General features: G+C 42.1%; 1 long non-coding RNA gene across 1 annotated transcript in view; it reads left to right on the top strand.

Moving 5' to 3' along the window:
* The window catches only part of LOC130293326 (uncharacterized), a 121,115-nt gene that overhangs the window by 66,726 nt on the left and 34,571 nt on the right, over positions 1 to 19,818 (top strand). Inside the window, exon 3 of the long non-coding RNA XR_008848176.1 lies at positions 7,205 to 7,346. This is a non-coding gene — a long non-coding RNA (uncharacterized LOC130293326). The remainder of the gene's footprint in view (positions 1 to 7,204; positions 7,347 to 19,818) is intronic.

The following is a 19,818-nucleotide window of genomic DNA, read 5'->3' as shown; positions in this document are numbered from 1 at the left end:
ACGTACACAGGCTGTGTATGTTTTTTTTCCTGTTAAATTCATAAGGGCCAGTTACTGTTTTAGGCCAGCATTACCTGCACACCTGCTTTTAACACCTAATTGAGGTTTATGCGTACTAGGGCGTATTGTCCTCACATAGGTGTAACCTATACGTACACTCAGAACTGTGTATGTTTTTTTTCCTATTAAAATCATAAGGGCCAGATACTGTTTTAGGCCATCAATACCTGCATACCTGCTTTTAACGTCTAATTAAGGGTTAACCGTACTAGGGCGTATTGTCCTCACATAGGTCTAACCTATAAGTACCTCAGGCTACGTAAGTTTTTTTTTTCCTGTTAAACTCATAAGGGCCAGTTACTGTTTTAGGCCATCAATACCTGCACACCTACTTTTAATGCCTAATTGAGGTTTTACCATACTAGGGTGTATCGTCCTCACATAGGTGTAACCTATACGTACACTCAGACTGTGTACCTTTTTTTTTCCTATTAAATTCATAAGGGCCAGTTACTGTTTTAGGCCATCAATACCTGCACACCTGCTTTTAACTCCTAATTCAGGTGTAAGCGTGCTCCACTGCACGCACAAGTCTCAGTGCCCCTCCAGCATACCATGTGTGCAGGGCACAGCAGTGTCACGTTGTTCTTCACCTGGTTTGCCTGTGTTCGAGTCACACAGGGGAGGAACAGCTGAAGCACACCCTCCTTGAGCTGCAGCATCAGAACAGCATCTCCCAACATAGTCTGATTTACGCTGTTTCCACCCTCCATATGTTGGACCGACTAAACGAACAGAGAAAGGCCATCAATGCTTTCTTGATGATCCAAGCAGATAGGGGTACTCCCCTGTGTAACTTCAATGTCAACCAGTGGCAGCTCATACGTGACACCTGCCGTTTGCTCAGGCCCTTTGAAGAAGCCCCATTGTTAGTAAGTTGCCAGGATTACAGGATGAACGACGTCATTTCACTGCTTCATTTCCTACAACATATGGTGGAAATGATGGCTGGACAGGGCACTGGAGACGTGGCACCTACATCTCATCGCTACATGAGCTCTGTGGGGGCTGAACTTGAAGAGGAGGAAGAGGAGGAGGGGGAAAGTGAAGCACAGGCAATGCGAAATGGATGGTTTTTATAGTCATCTGACAGGGGAGGAGGAGCAGGAGCAGCCAAAAGAGCTACAGGGTGATGAGGAAGACGAGGCAGAGGAGCCAGACACATCATGGCAGTATGCAGTGGAGATGCAGGCAGGGAGTCCCTCCAAGTAACTTGCACAAATGGCACGATGCATGCTCATTTGCTTGCGTAGTGACCGCCAAATTGTCACCATTCGGTCGCGGGATGACTTCTGGCTCTCCACCTTGTTGGACCCTCGCCACTGGCACAAAATGGGGTCCTTTTTTATACCCACTGAGAGGGAGGACAAACTGACCTACTACAGAGACATCCTACGTACTCAGTTTGCCGATGTCTATCTGCCCCATTGTCCATCCTCTTGCAGGTCTTGCCATGGCTGCTGGGGAGGGGTGGGGTGGAAGGAGCAGTACCAGCTCCATCAGCAGCAGCCAGAGTCTACAGTTGCTGATGAGTAGCTTTCTTCACCCACATTGTGAAGCAACTCATCAGCAGGAGGTAGACCTTGAGCAGGACCTGAACCAGCAGGTGGTGGCATATTTTGACGTGACCCTGCCAACACATATTGAAGATCTGCTGGACTCCTGGCAGACAAACTGGATTTGTGGCCGCAACTAGCAGAGTTTGCCCTGGAAAAGCTGTCCTGCCCAGCCAGTAGTGTGCCATCAGAGCGAGTGTTTAGTGTGGCGGGGGCCATAGTAACACCAAGGAGAACTCACCTGTTCACCAAAAATGTGGAGAATCTGAACTTTGTCAAGATGAATCAGTCTTGGATCAGCCAGGATTTCCCCCCACCAATGCCTGATGCATCAGAGTAGATTGACCATGGTGCCATACCAACACTTTACAAATATGGATACAGCTAAAATTATTTAAGGTGCTGCTCCCTAGTAATACAGAAACTCCTCCACATCAAAACACATCAAAAGTAATTATTGAGGATATGCATTAGCTAAAACTTAACTCCACCTCCAGGCTCTGTCATTCTGCTGCCATTTGGTCTCCTCATGCTGCCACCACCTCCAGGCTGTGTCATTCTACCACCACTTGGTCTCCTCATGCTGCTGCCACCTCCAGACTGTTTCATTCTGCCGCCATATGGTCTCCTCATGCTGATGCCACCTCCAGGCTCTGTCATTCTGCCATCCTGTGGCCTACATAGGCTGCCGCACCCTCCAGGCTGTGTCTTTGTGCTGCCATTTGGTCTCCTCATGATGTCGCCACCTCCAGGCTGTGTCATTCTGCCGCCATTTGGTCTCCTCATGCTGCCACCACCTCCAGGCTCTGTCATTCTGCTGCCATTTGGTCTCCTCATGCTGTTGCCACCTCCAGGCTGTGTCATTCTGCCTCCACTTGGTCTCCTCATGCTGCCGCCACCTCCAGGCTGTGTCATTCTGCTATCCTGCGGCCTACATAGGGTGCTGCACCCTCCAGGCTGTGTCCTTGTGCTGCCATTTGGTCTCCCCATGATGTTGCCACCTCCAGGCTGTGTCATTCTGCCGCCATTTGGTCTCCTCATGCTGCCACCACCTCAAGGCTGTGTCATTCTGCCACCATTTGGTCTCCTCATGCTGTTGTCACCTCTAGGCTGTGTCATTCTGCCACCACTTGGTCTCCTCATGCTGCTGCCACCTCCAGGCTCTGTCATTCTGCCACCACTTGGTTTCCTCTTGCTGCCGCACCCTCCAGGCTGTGTCCTTGTGCCACCATTTGGTCTCCTCATGATGTCACCACCTCCAGGCTGTGTCATTCTGCCACCACTTGGTCTCCTCTTGCTGCCGCACCCTCCAGGCTGTGTCCTTCTGCCGCCATTTGGTCTCCTCATGCTGCCACCACCTCTAGGCTGTGTCATTCTGCCACCATTTGGTCTCCTCATGCTGCCGCCAACTCCAGGCTGTGTCATTCTGCCGCCATATCATCTCCTCATGCTGATGCCACCTCCAGGTTCTGTCATTATGCCACTCTGCGACCTACATAGGCTGCTGCCACCTCCAGACTGTGTCATTGTGCCACCATATGATCTCATGCTGCTGGTGGCACATTAAACTCATTATTCTCTTTAAACTCTTCAATTGACATCTCAAAAGTCTCTTTAACTTCTTCAACTGTAATGCCAAATGGTGTCCTCACCCTGCTGCCACATCCAGATGCTCTGCAGCAGTGATTCTAATAGCTCGCCTGTATACAGTATTTTTTCACTTACTCAGCACACTTTCTATGCGTGTTACGGCAAAGTGTTCAACACCCTTATTGAGGCTCTCTGTACTCCGGAAATAGCCGTATTTAATAGTTTTTTGCCGCAAATAAATGTGCATCAAACCAAATTTTTTCAGAAAATCCGCCGAATCAAATTTAAAAAAAATTTGCTCATCCTTAAATTTGATGACAATCAGGTTTTAGTGGGTGACCTTTTTTATTTAAAGAACAGGGATCTCTCTAAGTCTGATCTTCATAGCACATACTTGTGGGAGTATATCATTATTATTGGGGCTAACCAGGCGGATTTTATACAAGTAGAGGAAATTCAAAACCATTATTATCCTCCTCAGAAGTGGTCGACCAACAAAGTTCACACCAAGAGTAAAATGTTTAATTGCCCTCAAAGTAACAAAGGAACTCAAGACATTTGTTAATGTTCATAATTTTAATGTTCAATTTATTAATGCACAATAGAGGAAATTATATGGGGGTTAGGACCTATAGATACTTGATTGGGGACATCAAAATGGACCACTTAAGGTTATAAACTGTTTGTCTGGCTATGAATGGGGTTTGATTTAATACTGTAGCTAGGAAGTGTGGTATTTTGCTCAGTCGGAGGAGTAACTTAACAAGGCCCACATTTAAGTTATTAAAGAGGTGGCTGGTGTTGTTTTTTGAAATGGGGGTGCAATGTTCGTATATTTGTGTTTTGTATTTTCTGCTCTGGGACCTGTTCAGACATGTAGATTATGTCTAAGCAGTTTATGTGTTAATTCTCCCTGGCATGGAAAGAGTTAACCTTCCTGACAGCACTGGGAGGATATTTAAGGCCTCTTTTGGTGCTATTCTTGGCTGGTTTATAGACCTGTACTCTGACCATGTCTTGTTTATGATGCACTTTAGCTTTTGTCTGTCTGAGCACATATCCTGAGTTTTAACCATGGTTATCTGTCCTGTTTGATATATGGATTTTAGCTTGCCTTGTTTGAGTACTTTGTCAGGTTTTTATATTCTTGTATTGCTCATTCAGCTTTGTGTTTCCTTAGTCCGTATTCACATGGACCCAGATTCATCAAACAATGTGAGAGAAAAAGTGGAGAAATTTTCCCACAGCAACCAATCACAGCTCAGGTTTCACTTTACCTAATCTCGTTAGCTGAGCTGTGATTGGCTGCTGTGGGGAAATCTCTCCACTTTTTCTCTCACCCAGGTTGATAAATCTGGGCCACTGCGTTTTGTCAGTCCTGTTTTGACCTTGTTTGATCCTGGATCTCCTAGGATAGCATTCCTTAGCCTTGTGCTATCCGTCTATCTAGGAGTGAGTTAGTCTTGTGTCTGTACCCGTGTTTGCTTGTATTTAGGATTTTTGTTTCCTCCTAGGCTAGTATCCTTCACTGTCGAGTGGTCCCACTAGCTGGGAGCCTATTTGGCTTTGGTATTGATGTCCCTCCATGTTTAAAATGGGGTATCTAGTGTGTTCCTTGTTCTGGGGCTAGTGTGAACAGTGCTTTTGGTTTCCTGTCCAGTTTAGTGTTCTGACATTCAGTTCACCTCCTGCATCTCCTGGTTTTGTTTGCTGTATATTTATCCTCATATCTAGTCTTGTACATATTATCATATCTGTCATTAATCTTGATTCTGGTTTCTGAACTGTATGTTAGTATGCTGTTTGGTGCCTTGTTTGTATATATATATATCTGTTTGTTGGTTATTGTTGGTGTGGAGCACGAATATTTGAAATAACTAATTTTAACCACGAATATCAGTACTTCGCGTAATGACAAAGTTTTTTTTTTTTTGCAAATATATGCGAATATACAAATATTCGTGAATATTGGCACTTCCAGTCAGGGTACACTGATCCCTCCTTTCTTTTAGGTGAAAGATATAATCGCGCATGTGCACTATGCAAATTTCATTATGAATTTTCGCATGAAAAAAAGAGAACGGGCATAGCGAATATGCAAATTTCGCAAACATAGGACAAATATTCAGCCATATATTTGCGAAATATCACAAATTCGAATTTGGCCCCTGTGCTCATCACTAGTTTTTGTATTCCCTTTATGTTCCTGACTTGTTCCCCGACTTTGTACAGTTCCGTTTGTTTTGTTAACTTCGACGTCCATGCACTTTAGCGCAAGGAAGGGACCGGCTCCAAGTTGTCGATTTGCTTTTTAGGGCAGATGGGCAAGTAGGCCAGGAGAGTGGTCTTAGGGACAGCTTAGGGCTCACTTCTCCCTCTCCCCCTAACATGAAGGGGGAGGAGCTGTTTGGCACCATCTTTTAAAGAATGTTAAAGAGAAATTTTGGATAGAGGCTGGTGTACAATTGAATGCAATTGGTATAGATTTGTGGTCAATGGCAGTGAATGGGGACATTGTAAGATACATTTCTTTCCCATATAGTAGGTGTCCAAAATGCGAGTTGTGGTGGGTAATGTGAGGGATGATGATCTGTAGATAATGGAAGACCCTGATAATTTCAGACCTAGGTGTTTAAGTCTCCTCAAGGTGGTGACTGCAGCTGACAAAATTTTTGCTAGGACATCCCTGCTGTGGCTGCATCTCTCTCATTTAGGTTGATGTTTGCATGTACTGTAATTTGTTATACTTAGAGAGTAACTCCTTCAGGACACAGCCCATTTTGACCTTAAGGACACAGCCAGCTTTAATTTTTGCATTTTCATTTTTCCACTATTATTGTAAGTTTCACAGAGCCATGTGAGGGCTTTTGTTTTGCACAACCAATTACACATATTGATACCTTTTATTTTATCCTAAATAAATAAATAAATATATATATATATATATATATATATATATTATTATTTTTTTGGGAATGAAACTGATAAGTAAACATAATTTTGCAACTTTTTGGGGGGTTTCATTTTTGTTTTCACACAGTCCTCTTTACAGTAAAAATGACATGTTATTTTTATTTTGTGGGTCAATACATGTTTATCTGTTACTGTACTTCTTTTTAAAAAAGTTAAACTTTTTGTAAGTAAATGAGTATGTTTAAAATTGTCCTATTTGGACCCCTAAATCATTGTTATATTTCCATATACACAGGCTAATTAAACTTTGCCATGAACTGTAGTTTTTTCTTTTTTTTCTGGGATGGGATATGGCCATATCCGCATTTTTTTTTACATTGCTGTTTATTTTAAGATTATAGCTTGGATGATTCTGCACATTAAAATGATGTTTATTTATTTTTTTACTTGTAAAATTGGGAAAGGGGGTGATTTTATTTTTACTGGGGGAGGGACTTTTTTATATTTTTAAAAACTTTTATATACTTTTTTTTCTTTTTTTAAGTCTCCACAGTGAAATATTTGTAGCAATCTTTTAATTGCTTTTAGTTTGTTCAGTGCTATACATCGGGATAGCACTGATTAGTAATATCAACATTAAATTAGTTAATGGCTGTACTGTTTAAAACGTTAGACAGCGCGTTTTGAGGGGCATATACCTTCTTCATCAGGACCCTTCCAAGAGCAGGGCAAGTCATTCAGATCCAGACGTTATCAAAGGACATTTTTATTGATGGCCCCTTGGCAGATGTTCATTGAATCTTAATACGAAAAAACCTGTGTATGTGAGATAAAATATTGCAAAAAAATGTTTTCTGGAATTTTATTAGCTAAGCTTAAAGCTTGGGGTCTCTATGCAGTAACAAACACACTTAATTTAAAAACATGATCACATTGTATTCTCATAGTTGTACACATGTTTGTTTTTAAAATAGTTTTATGTCCACTCACGATCTGGTCATGCATCAAGTGCTATGACTTAAAACTTTCCTGGGATCCAACCAAGTAGCCGAGTCACTAAATTAAATCTTTTCTATTTTTTATAGGTTAATTGGCTTTGAAGTCTTTTAAAGGATGTGGCGGTAGGAAAAATAAATAGGGTTCTTCAAATTTCAAGTTTCACCCTTTCAAGGACATCTACATCAGGAACAGCAATCTACTTGAAGAAAGGCTGGCTGTGACCCTTAGGTAAATGACAGCAATGGGTATACTGGAGAAAAAAAATTGTTTTTAAATCAGTTGTTAACAGAAAGTTATATAGACTGCAAAATTCCTTCTATTTAAAAATCTTAACCCTTCCAGTACTTATCAACTGCTGTATGCTCCAGAGGAAGTTGTGTAGTTCTTTCCATATCAGGAACTGCCCTGACACAGACAGAGGTTAGATTTTTAAATATAAGTAATTTGTATAATTTTTCTGTTACTAGTTAATTTAGAAAAAAAAATTCTGGAGTACCTTTAACCCCTTAAGGACACATGACGTACTGGAACGTCATGTGTCCACTCCCGATCTATAACGCGGGGCCACGGCGTGGCCCCGCGTCATAGCGGGTCGGGCCCGGCCTCTAACAACGGCCGGGACCCGTGGCTAATAGCGCGCGGCATTGATCGCTGTGCCGCGCGCTATTAACCCTTTAGACGCGGCGTTCAAAGTTGAACGCCGCGTCTAAAGTGAAACCGAAAGCATCCCGGCTAGCTCAGTGGGCTGTTCGGGATAGCCGCGGTGAAATCGCGGCATCCCGAACAGCTGACAGGACAGCGGGAGGGCCCCTACCTGCCTCCTCGCTGTCCGATCGCCGAATGACTGCTCAGTGCCTGAGATCCAGGCATGAGCAGTCATCCGGCAGAATCGTTGATCACTGGTTTCTTATGAGAAACCAGTGATCAACATAGAAGATCAGTGTGTGCAGTGTTATAGGTCCCTATGGGACCTATAACACTGCAAAAAAAAAGTGAAAAAAAAAAGTGAATAAAGATCATTTAACTCCTCCCCTATTAAAAGTTTGAATCACCCCCCTTTTCCAATAAAAAAAAAAACACAGTGTAAATAAAAATAAAAATAAACATATGTGGTATCACCGTGTGCGGAAATGTCCAAATTATAAAAATATATCATTAATTAAACCGCTCGGTCAATGGCGTGCGCGCAAAAAAATTCCAAAGTCCAAAATAGTGCATTTTTGGTCACTTTTTATATCATTTAAAAATGAATAAAAAGTGATCAATAAGTCCTATCAATGCAAAAATGGTACCGTTAAAAACTTCAGATCACGGCGCAAAAAATGAGCCCTCATACCGCCCCATACACGGAAAAATAAAAAAGTTATAGGGGTCAGAAGATGACAATTTTAAACGTATTAATTTTCCTGCATGTAGTTATGATTTTTTCCAGAAGTCCGACAAAATCAAACCTATATAAGTAGGGTATCATTTTAATCGTATGGACCTACAGAATACATATCAGGTGTCATTTTTACCGAAAAATGTACTACGTAGAAACGGAAGCCCCCAAAAGTTACAAAACAGCGTTTTTTTTTTCAATTTTGTCGCACAATGATTTTTTTTCCCGCTTCACCATAGATTTTTGGGCAAAATGACTGACGTCATTACAAAGTAGAATTGGTGGCGCAAAAAATAAGCCATCATATGGATTTTTAGGTGTAAATTTGAAAGAGTTATGATTTTTTAAAGGCAAGGAGCAAAAAACGAAAATGCAAAAACGGAAAAACCTCCGGTCCTTAAGGGGTTAAGCAACTGCTATTCTGTCCATCCAAATTAATGCAACCCATATTCAGAAAATAACTAACATAACTAGCTGCCAGTGTTCTACACATTTACCTATGTTATGGTAATACCCCATGTACCCCATCAGGCCCTTTGTCAGTCTGTGAGCTTCACATTCATACAAGGAGAGACACACAGCTTCTTCTCCATTGTAGCAGCTCCGGCCCAGTTACCGATATCATGTTTCACTCTTTGTTTAGCAGTTCCCTTTTTCACTACCTCTGCAGCAGTCAGTGAATAACCCCCCCCCCCCCCCCCCCTCACTGGATGGTTCCCATCCGATTCTTGGACACCTTGATCCATGTATACCCTCATGGCTCATGGAGTTGATCAAACGCCTATTATAGACATATATACCCACCAAACTTCTCCCGCACCTTACTTTTAATAACTGAATATCCACCAGATCACACAGAATGTCTTACCTTAAAGGGGTACCCGTCTGGAAAACATGTTTCTTTAAATCAACTGGTGCCAGAAAGTTAAACAGATATGTAAATTACTGCTATTAAAAAATCTTAATCCTTCCAGTCCTTATCAGCTGCAGTATGCTCCACAGGAAGTTCTTTTATTTTTGAATTTCCTTTCTGTCTGACCACAGTGCTCTCTATTTTAGGATCTGTCCAGAGAAGGAGCAAATCCCCATAGCAAACCTATCCTGCTCTGGACAGTTCCTGACATGGACACAGATGTCAGAGCAGAAAGCCCTGTGGTCAGACAGAAAGGAAATTAACAAAGAAAGGAACTTCCTGTGGAACATAAAGCAGCTGAAAAATCCTGGAAGGATTAATATTTTTAAATAGAAGTAAATTACAAATCTGTTTAACTTTCTGTCACCAGTTGATAAAAAAAAATGTTTTTCCAGCAGAGTACCCCTTTAATATTCAATTATTCACCCGGTGTCAAGTTTTACCTTGGTATGTCTTCCACACAGCACACAGCATTTACTGGACTTTTCCAAAAAGGCCCGATTGCCCACCGGACTTGTCAAAATCCTACCATAGCAATCCCCTTAAATTTCTTTTTTTTAAAGAACTGCTACACCTCTCAATTATTGTAAATCAGGACTTCTTCCGAATATATGCCAAATCCTTCCTGTACATTCGACTGCATTCGATCATTCTTACCCATACCATGGCACTAAGCACACTACACAAGCATGTTTATCAAACACACTGCACATTACACATGTATATACATCAAAAACACATATACAGCATCACAGAACAGACATGCTAATCCCATTGTGTTACATAGAGACAATACAGAACCCAACATGGACTAGCAGGAAGCCATTTGTTACAAGCATTAGCCTTACCTATCCATTTCTTATGCAGTTCCTGGTCGTCTATATTGGGGTTCTTTATTGAGCACCCCCATAAACACAATGAGATCCGGGTGCCCCCTCCAAAATGTTATGGTAATACCCCATGTACCCCATCAGGCCCTGCGTCAGTCTGTAGGCTTCACATTCATACAAGGAAAGACACACAACACACAACTTCTACTCCATTGTAGCAGCTCTAGCCCAGCTTCCACTTGACTGCTGCCCATGCCTTTTATTTATGTCCACAGCAATATGTCAACCAATGGGATAATGGTACAATGATGTGTTTCCATTTACAATACAACAGAGTAAGCAGTATAGACAAAACCTTCTAAGGACAGACAATTTATGTATAGCATCTTCTCTTCTGAGAAGTGCAAACACAGCTTATAGGGTAATGTCTCAATACAACAACTGTGCAACAGACAATTCTGGAACTCAGGAGACTATTCTTGGAGAGATAATGTATTAGCTCTTCATCTCTCTAGGTGGTATTATACAAAAACCCATGGTGTATTTCTTTAGTGAATTATGTTTAAACTTGAATATACAAAATTACCATGTCACCTAGTAACTGATGTGGGCCAGAACATTTGCACCCAGTCCTGAAACTGGGAACTACACCACTACACCATTTCCTATAGATAAATCATATATTTTACGTTCTTACAGTTTCCTGGAGTGAATTTAAAGGTGTTTACTGTCTCTTAATGAAAGTTTGCCTATTCAGTAACATCTATGTTGACTTGTGCACAGAAGTGAATGTTACGTCACACAACAGGTTTGTCCGCTACCATGTTCTCTAAGAAATATTCACGAGCAGCCATTTTTAATTTAATTCAAACTATACAGTATGTATCACAGTTAAATGACCTGACATTAAGGAACATAGTTCTCCTGACATGTCAGATCCTGAGACCAGTTTGTGAGGCCCCAGGAACCCAAAAGGTTTTCTTTTAAGAGTATTATATCAAAGGTCAAATGTCATTTCACCAATGTTGCGCCATTGATCCAAGGGAAATAAGAGCACCTGGAGTAAATTGATATAAGCGCAAGGGATTACAGATTACTCTCTAGGTAATGAATGAACCCATGGCCCCCGTTCCAGAATACTCAATGTTCGTCAGCCACCATGTGATTTTACAACTGGTCTAAGCCTCTGCTTCCAGATGTACATAGGCAATTTACGTAACCTCGTGTGTGAGAATAACCCCTTCAAGTACATACACATTGGATTATTTATTGTAAGTCGATTTTCAATACAGATTTCAAGCCTCAATAATAAGGATTCCTGGAAAAAAAACATTTCTATTCTACGAACACACCACCACCATTGCTGGACTCCCCGTTGTATTTTGTCATTCCAAATCCAGTTCCAAGTGACATTCTTACTTTCTGACGCCTTATTTTAAGAATAAAACTGTGTACAACACATCATATTCAATTTATTTTTTCCAGGCTGATGAGATGTATTAAGCATCTTTAAAAAAAATCCCCTGGGAAGATTTTTGGAGAATGTTTGCTCAACATACGGATCGAATGAATGTTAATGAGGCTTTTCGGATCATTACTGTCAGCCAGTGCTCACCTCAAGCTTCAGTTTTTGACTTTATATGTTACAACTTGCAAACTTTCATATAAACATCAGAGTAGATACTGTAGCTAAAAATTGTCTGTCCAAAAATTCTTCTTAGTAGATCATATTGCAAACAGCATTGGAGAAATTAGTGTACACAAGTCTTCTGGCATCAAAAAGTCACAAATATTTGTGCAAGCTCATTTTGTGCAAAAAATTCTGACTTTTTAGCTGCCCTGGCCACCTTTTAAAAAGAACAATGTCTCCCATGCCCACTACATTTCCTAGAACTGGCAAAAATTGTAGCCGAAATCTATTCTTGTTCCCTGTTGCTATAGAGTTCAGTCTGTGGCACATGGACAGCCACAGATGCAACTTTTTTATTTTGAGGCTTGCACCTCTTTATAAATTAGGATTCGATTACTCCATCACAGATTAGGAAACAATCTGGTGTGTAGCTAAAGACTCTTGGCTCTTTAGTAAATTTGCCTCTGGATGTCCATTTCTTCTTTTAGAAAAGATAGTTAAAGGAGTTTTCCCATCTGAGCAAATTGTCCCCTATATACAGAACATGGCATAATTTGCGGATTGGTGGGGGTCTGACCACTGGGACCACGGCTGATCCTCATGATGAAAAACTGCAGCCTTGAACGAACAGAGTGGGCCGTGCATTCATCCTCTATTGGCCTTCTGAAAATTTGGTGACATTTACACATTTCGTGGTCATGCATTTTCTTTATTCAGGGCATAAACACTTAACCCCTTAAGGACCAGGCCCATTTTGGCCTTAAGGACCAGACCAATTTTATTTTAGCATTTTCATTTTTTCCTCCTCGCCTTATAAAAATCATATCTCCATCTCCATATTTCCATCCACAGACCCATATGAGGGCTTGTTTTTTGCGTCACCAATTGTACTTTGTAATGACATCACTTATTTTACCATAAAATGTACGGCGCAAACAAACAAATATTATTTATGTAGGAAAATTGAAAAGAAAACCCCAATTTAGCAAATTTTGGAAGGTTTTGTTTTCACGCTGTACACTTTCATGTAAAAATTACATGTTTTATATATTCTGTGGGTCAATATGATTAAAATGATGTGAATTTGGGTAGAAAAACAGACATGGTGCACCTCTACAATCTTGTATAATGTTCTGATTGCTTCTCAGCATAATATCAAAAACTAACAGGTTGTTAGTATACATTTTTGATCAAAAAGTACAAGCCCACTCGCCACGTAGAGGCCACCTATCCAGAGTGGGTCCCTAACGTCCCTAGCATAAAATGGCACAGCACCGGGCGGCGACCACCACTGCCGCGACACCAATGCCCACAGGGGGGGAACGACCCAGCGACAGAGCGGCCCCAATGCCACTCAAACCAGTCTATGGGCCGCACCCCCTGCAGACACGGCGCCACGGCAGCAACGGACACCGCACAGCACCACACCAGTGTGAACAAGGATGTAATAGCTCACTTACCATGCTCTCCCAGTCAGACTGGGAGGCTGCTAGGAAAGAAATGGCCCATGTGTAGCTAACTACTACTTATATAGGGTTGGGCTGAGGGGGTGGGGAAGAGTGCAGCACATGTTCAAAAAAAAGGAGGGGATAGAAATCACAGTGTGAATTCGGGTAGAAAAACAGACATGGTGCACCTCTACAATCTTGTATAATGATCTGATTGCTTCTCAGCATAAAATCAAAAACTAACAGGTTGTTAGTATACATTTTTGATCAAAAAGTACAAGCCCACTCGCCACGTCAAGGCCACCTATCCAGAGTGGGTCCCTAACGTCCCTAGCATAAAATGGCGCAGCATCGGGTGGCGACCACCACCGCCGCGACACCAATGCCCACAGGGGGGGGAACGACCCACCGGCAGAGCGGCCCCAATGCCACTCAAACCAGTCTATGGGCCGCAACCCCCCCCCCCCCCCCCCGCAGACACGGCGCCACGGCAGCAACGGACACCGCACAGCACCACACCAGTGTGAACAAGGATGTAATAGCTCACTTACCATGCTCTTCCAGTCAGACTGGGAGGCTGCTAGGAAAGAAATGGCCCATGTGTAGCTAACTACTACTTATATAGGGTTGGGCTGAGGGGGTGGGGAAGAGTGCAGCACATGTTAAAAAAAAAAAGGAGGGGATAGAAATCACAGTGTGAATTCGGGTAGAAAAACAGACATGGTGCACCTCTACAATCTTGTATAATGATCTGATTGCTTCTCAGCATAATATCAAAAACTAACAGGTTTTTAGTATACATTTTTGATCAAAAAGTACAAGCCCACTCGCCACGTCAAGGCCACCTATCCAGAGTGGGTCCCTAACGTCCCTAGCATAAAATGGCACAGCACCGGGTGGCGACCATCACCGCCGCGACACCAATGATTAAAATGATACCCATGTTATATGCTTTCTATAATTGTACCGCTTAAAAAAATCTCAAACCATTTTAACAAAATTTGTATGTTTGAAATTGCCCTATTTTGACCACCTATAACTTTCTCATTTTTCCGTGTATGGGGTGATACGAGGGCTCATTTTTTGCCCCATGATCTGTAGTTTTTATAAGTATCACTTTTGCTTAGGTTCTACTTTTTATAAATTTTTAATAAATTTTTATTTTTAATAAAAAGCAGCAATTTTTGTAAATTTTTTTACGTTTACGCCGTTCACTGTACGGGATAATTAACAATATATTTTAATAGTTCAGACTTTTATGCACGCAGCGATAGCAAATATGTGTATTATTTTTTTACGCTTTTTTGGGGGTAAAATGGGAAAAACGGACGTTTTACTTTTTTATTGCGGGAGGGGATGTTTCAATTTTTTTTTACTTTTTTATTTTATATTTTTAATATTTTTTTTTACATTTTTTATATCCCTATAGGGGACTATTCATAGCAATCATTTGATTGCTAATACTATTCAGTGCTATGTATAGGACATAGCACTGATTAGTATTATCGGTGATCTTCTGCTCTGGTCTGCTCGATCTCAGACCAGAGCCGAAGACCCGGGAGACTGCCGGAGCCAGGTGAGGGGACCTCCGGCTGTCATGCTGGCTGATCGGATCCCCACGGCAGCGCTGCGGGCGATCCGATCATCCATCTAAAGTATCGCACTGCCACAGATGCCGTGATCTGTATTGATCACGGCATCTGAGGGGTTAATGGCGGACATCCACATGATCGCGGATGTCCGGGACCCTGTCTGCTGATAGCAGCTGGGACCTGCTGCGCATGACGCGAGCACCGCTCTGGTGCTCACGATCAAGGCGGCGCGTAAATGTATGTCATGGTGCATTAAGTACCACATCACCATGACGTACATTTACATCCATTGTCGTTAAGGGGTTAAAGGAGAAGTCTCATGGAGAAATATTTTTGGTCATTTTTCCCGGGCTACCAGAACATAAAACAACAAATAGGACTCACCTACTGCCACTCCCTCTGTGTCCCGGTATCACCACTCCAGACCTCAGCTGCCATCTTCCCGATTCATGTGGTCAACGTGTCACACTGCGGCTGAGCTTATCGCCGGCAGCATCATTGTCTCTCCTCGGCTGGCGATAGGCTGAGAGGCAGTGTAATGCACTGTGCCCCGGCATCACATTCATTTAAGATCCACTATAAAACCCTCTAATTGATAACTTTTTTCCTTCTATACAATCTACACAAAAAAACATTGCAGCATAATTCATAGCAGAATTTGCCACTGCAGATTTATTCCATACAGTGCAACTTATAGGGGAGCAGACAGGTACAGGGGGTTGGGGGAGTTCTGTCTGCTCCCCTATAAGCTGCTGCGCCATTTGGAATAACTAAGTTTTCAGAAGATACCTGGTGAGTGCTCCGTTGTCTTTTATTCTTCTACTGAGATATTTACTTTTTACACTGTACTTTTCCGCTTTGAATGTATTGCTTACATCTTGCTATTCTAGGTAGGTCTATTTTACCCCACTATTCACAGAACAAGTGTGTTTCACAGTGCTTTATACAAGATGACAAAAAATAAAACCATGAGAAAAATGGTAAAAAATATATTACAAAGGTGTTTTTCCCCAATATTGGATGTGTCGGGGGGTATAAAACATATATTTGATGAGTACTGAGAAAAATCACCGATGATGTGGAGACAGGAAACAAAATCACACATTAAAGATAAAGAGAATAAAGACATCCTCCTTTCCAGAGCGAGCACTCTTGGTGTTTTTGTGGAAGTGGCATTTCTATGGGAGAGCATACTACTTTTGTGAATTTCTACTTTGACCTTACTTTGTTCCTGACCTTGTCTGACTGCCCCAACCTTTGACTTTCTGAACTCGAACTTGCTTTTGTCTCATGATTCTCGATTCCCTTGTCCTTAGTTAACAGTTAGCTGACCCGTTCCTTACCCCTTCTGTTCTGTTACCGTGATATCATGCCTGAACCCTTGCCCTGGTTTTAACCTTCTGATGCCTCTGTCTGTCTTCCCTCCCAGCTTGTCTGAACCCTATACAATTCACACAGAATTTATGTTAATGTCTGTCACTAGAAAGTGCCTCATAGTGATGAAGATGGGTATTACAGGGAGAAAACATGCCTATGTTAGGTCACTTGCAAGATTAGTGTTACTCCCGGTTACAAACATAGACTTTTGCATTGGAATTCAGCAGGAGGAAATTGTAGTCGGTCCATCATTCCTATATTTCAATCCACATCACATTTAATTACATTTAATGCTAGCTACATAAATGTCTTCTGATAAGTCTTATCTATATGCATGGATATTATCTAAAGAAGGGATTATTTAATGTATTTTATAACCTTGTCCTATAAACTTTAAATTCTGTAGTTCTTTATACATATCTAGGGAATTTTTTTTTTTTTTTTTAAGTAATGCCAGAAAACTAAGCATATACTGTACTCTTCATGTTCAGAGAAATGATTGTAACAACATGTGTTAAATTTAGCCTGTTTTCCCGAAAAGACTAACAGATGATTGGCAGAATCAAGTGAAACTGAATACTTCAGCTCCCTGCCCCATCAAAGGGCACTTTTTTTTTGAAGAAGGCAGCATGCATGCTTGGCAGGTATGTATTGATGGCAGCATGGTAACGGGGATAAGTGAGCACTGTGATTTTGGGGATAAAATATATGTTACTATTGCTTTTGGGGCACTACTGTGGCACTGATTGGGGTTTAGGGTCTCTAAATGTGGCACTAATTTATGAGTGCACTATATGTAGCTGCTATTCTGCCTTCTCTTGTCTATTAGTCTGGTTGGGGCAGTTTCTATGTAGCTGATTTAATGCTCTGGATCAGCTAATCTTGACTGCCAGCCCTAGATAGTATAGAGTGGAGTTACTACTTGGCTAGCCCTTCTTTAAAGTTTTTTTGCAGGTGCAGTTTTATGTGGATTATGCCCGTAAACTTTATGCATTTGTTCTTTGAGCTTCTAGTCTAGCCTCATCCTAGTTACTAAAGTGGTTCTTGGTTTTCCCTTAAGTACTCACTGTATTTTGACGTTGCTGTTGTAATTCTCAGTTGATTTAATTTCTGCTTCCTTGCTTTATTCTCTGGGTCCTAGTGTTCACTTTCCATTTCATCTAGAGAAACTTAGTCCAGGGTTTCCATAGGGATATTTACAGGGACAATGTGTCTGTGTCTGGTGTTAGGTTAGAGTTCAGGGAATATCTAGGATAACATTAGGGACAGTTACCTAAAGTCAATCATTGTATTTGTTTCTGTTCTTCATCTTCTGTTTGATTCCTGACCGTCATCATTTGTTTACGCTCTCATCCTATCCACCATCCTCTATTTCTGTCATGTATTGTTAAGTTGCTATTCGTATTAGTATTACATGCTAGTATTGAAACATGCTTGTATGTTTTTCTTGCAACTATCTGCTTGTAACAGCTCACGGCAGGTGGTGGATCCTCTGGGCCTGTGTGGATGATGACGTGAGCCATGCCAGAGAGTCTAAGGTGCCGCTAGTTTTCACCAGAGCCCGCTGCAAAGAGGGATGGTCTTGCTGCGGCAGGCAGCACCCAGGTTGCTACCTATGCACGACTCGTCCACACAGGTAGCTGGGAGGTGGCATGGCACAGAAGGAGACTGGCTGGACGTGGCAAGATGACAGAAGGTCAGGGCAGGTAACACAGGTGCAGGGATGGTAAAGTAGCAAGGAACAGGTACACGGTAACATGGACACAGGACTTTCACTATGGCACTAGGCAACCAAAGATCCGTCAGGGAAACAAGGGAGGAGCTTATATTTAAGGACAGGGGACAGGTGTTGACACTTGATTAATTGAGCACTGGCCCTTTAAGTGAAAGAGCTTTGGCACACGCGCACCCTAGGAGGCGGGGACATGCACCAGGGCTGCGAGGACACGAAGAGGCGGAAGAGGAGGGAGGTGAGTGACGGGATGGGATTCGCATGCAGACGCGTCCCTTGATGCGAGTCCCAGCCCCGCCGGCAGCGGGGACATAAGCAGAGAGCGCTCACGGACGGCGTGTCCGGCCGGAGAACAGGCATTACACTGCTTGTTATGCTAGTTGGCTCTACTGTAAGTCCTGAGAGTATACGAGTACGGGGAGCCACAGGTAATACCCAGGGAAGGTGACTGTTATACTTGAACTCCATATCTGCAATCTAGAGACCATTATAATGATATTGTTATGGTAGCATTGATATTTTATTGGGTCATAATATGTGCCATTGTTTTTTAGAAGCATTATATTTGGCACTGTAATTTTATGGGGACTGCATATATGATACAGATTTATAGGGAGCACAGCGTATAACGCTGTTATTTTTTTATGAGGTGCAGTGTATAGTAATGTTTTTACAGGGTGCATAATTTGTGAGACTGTGTTATTGTCAGGGGATACAGTGTGTGAACATTTCAAGAATGCAGAACATGTGGCAACGTTATTTTGTATGAAGTGGAGTGTAAAACAATATTATTTTCATAATGCACAGTGTATAGACTATTATATTTAAGGGGAGCAATGCGTGGCACTAATATATATAGGGGACAGAGTGTATAGCATTCTGACATTGACACATAGAAGATTAAAGACAGAAAAATACCATGTGGTCTATCTAATATTCCCCTATATTACTCCTTTTTTTTTTTTATCATAGGAAAGATATATGTTTATCTCAGACATACATACATATAGATTATAATCAGGGGCATAGCTAGAAACCACAGGGCACCAGTGCGAAAAATTGCCCTGGGCCCCCCTACCACCTGATGACCCACTTCCACAGACGACCCCTTACTCGGCCGCACAAATATATCAGTAACTACAGCACTGATGGGACACAGTCAGGGAAATACACAACGATATAAGTGACTAACAGGCAGGGCCAAACAGAGAAATGGCATTTAAGAATAACCAACCCATTTTTCGGGTGAGGGTCCAATTGCTGGGATCCCCACCAATCACCCAATCACCAGTGACCTGAGTGACGTCTCCTCTGTTGTCTTTTCTTTTCTTCTCCATCTGGTCCAGACATCAGGACTTCTTCCAGCTACATCTTCTCTGCAGAGTCGGACATCATTGGCTCATTCATCACTTTATCAGCAGATCCTCATCCTCTGTATGAAGACAAAAATCATTATTATTCTGCTAAATACTGTACCCCCTGAATATAATACTGCCACACACTGTATCCCCTGAATATAAAACTACCACTCACTTTACCTCCTGCATATAATACTGCCACCCACTGTACCTCCTAAATAGAACCCTGTCACACACTGTACCTTCCAAATATAATTATCCCTCCATAATAATACTGTTACACACTGTTTCTTCTCAGTTTAGCTGACTCACACCTGTCCTCCTCCAGACCCCTCTGTCCTCCTCCTGGCTCCTCTGTTCCAACCCACCATTCCCCCCCAGACCCACAGGTCTTCCTACATGTTCCTTTCCCTGCCTCCCTAGACCACTAAGTCCTTCC

The sequence above is a fragment of the Hyla sarda genome, chromosome 1, assembly GCF_029499605.1.
Source record: "Hyla sarda isolate aHylSar1 chromosome 1, aHylSar1.hap1, whole genome shotgun sequence".
NCBI lineage: Eukaryota > Metazoa > Chordata > Amphibia > Anura > Hylidae > Hyla > Hyla sarda.
The sequence above is the reverse complement of the archived record's forward strand: the minus strand, read 5'-3'. Positions and strand labels throughout refer to the sequence as shown.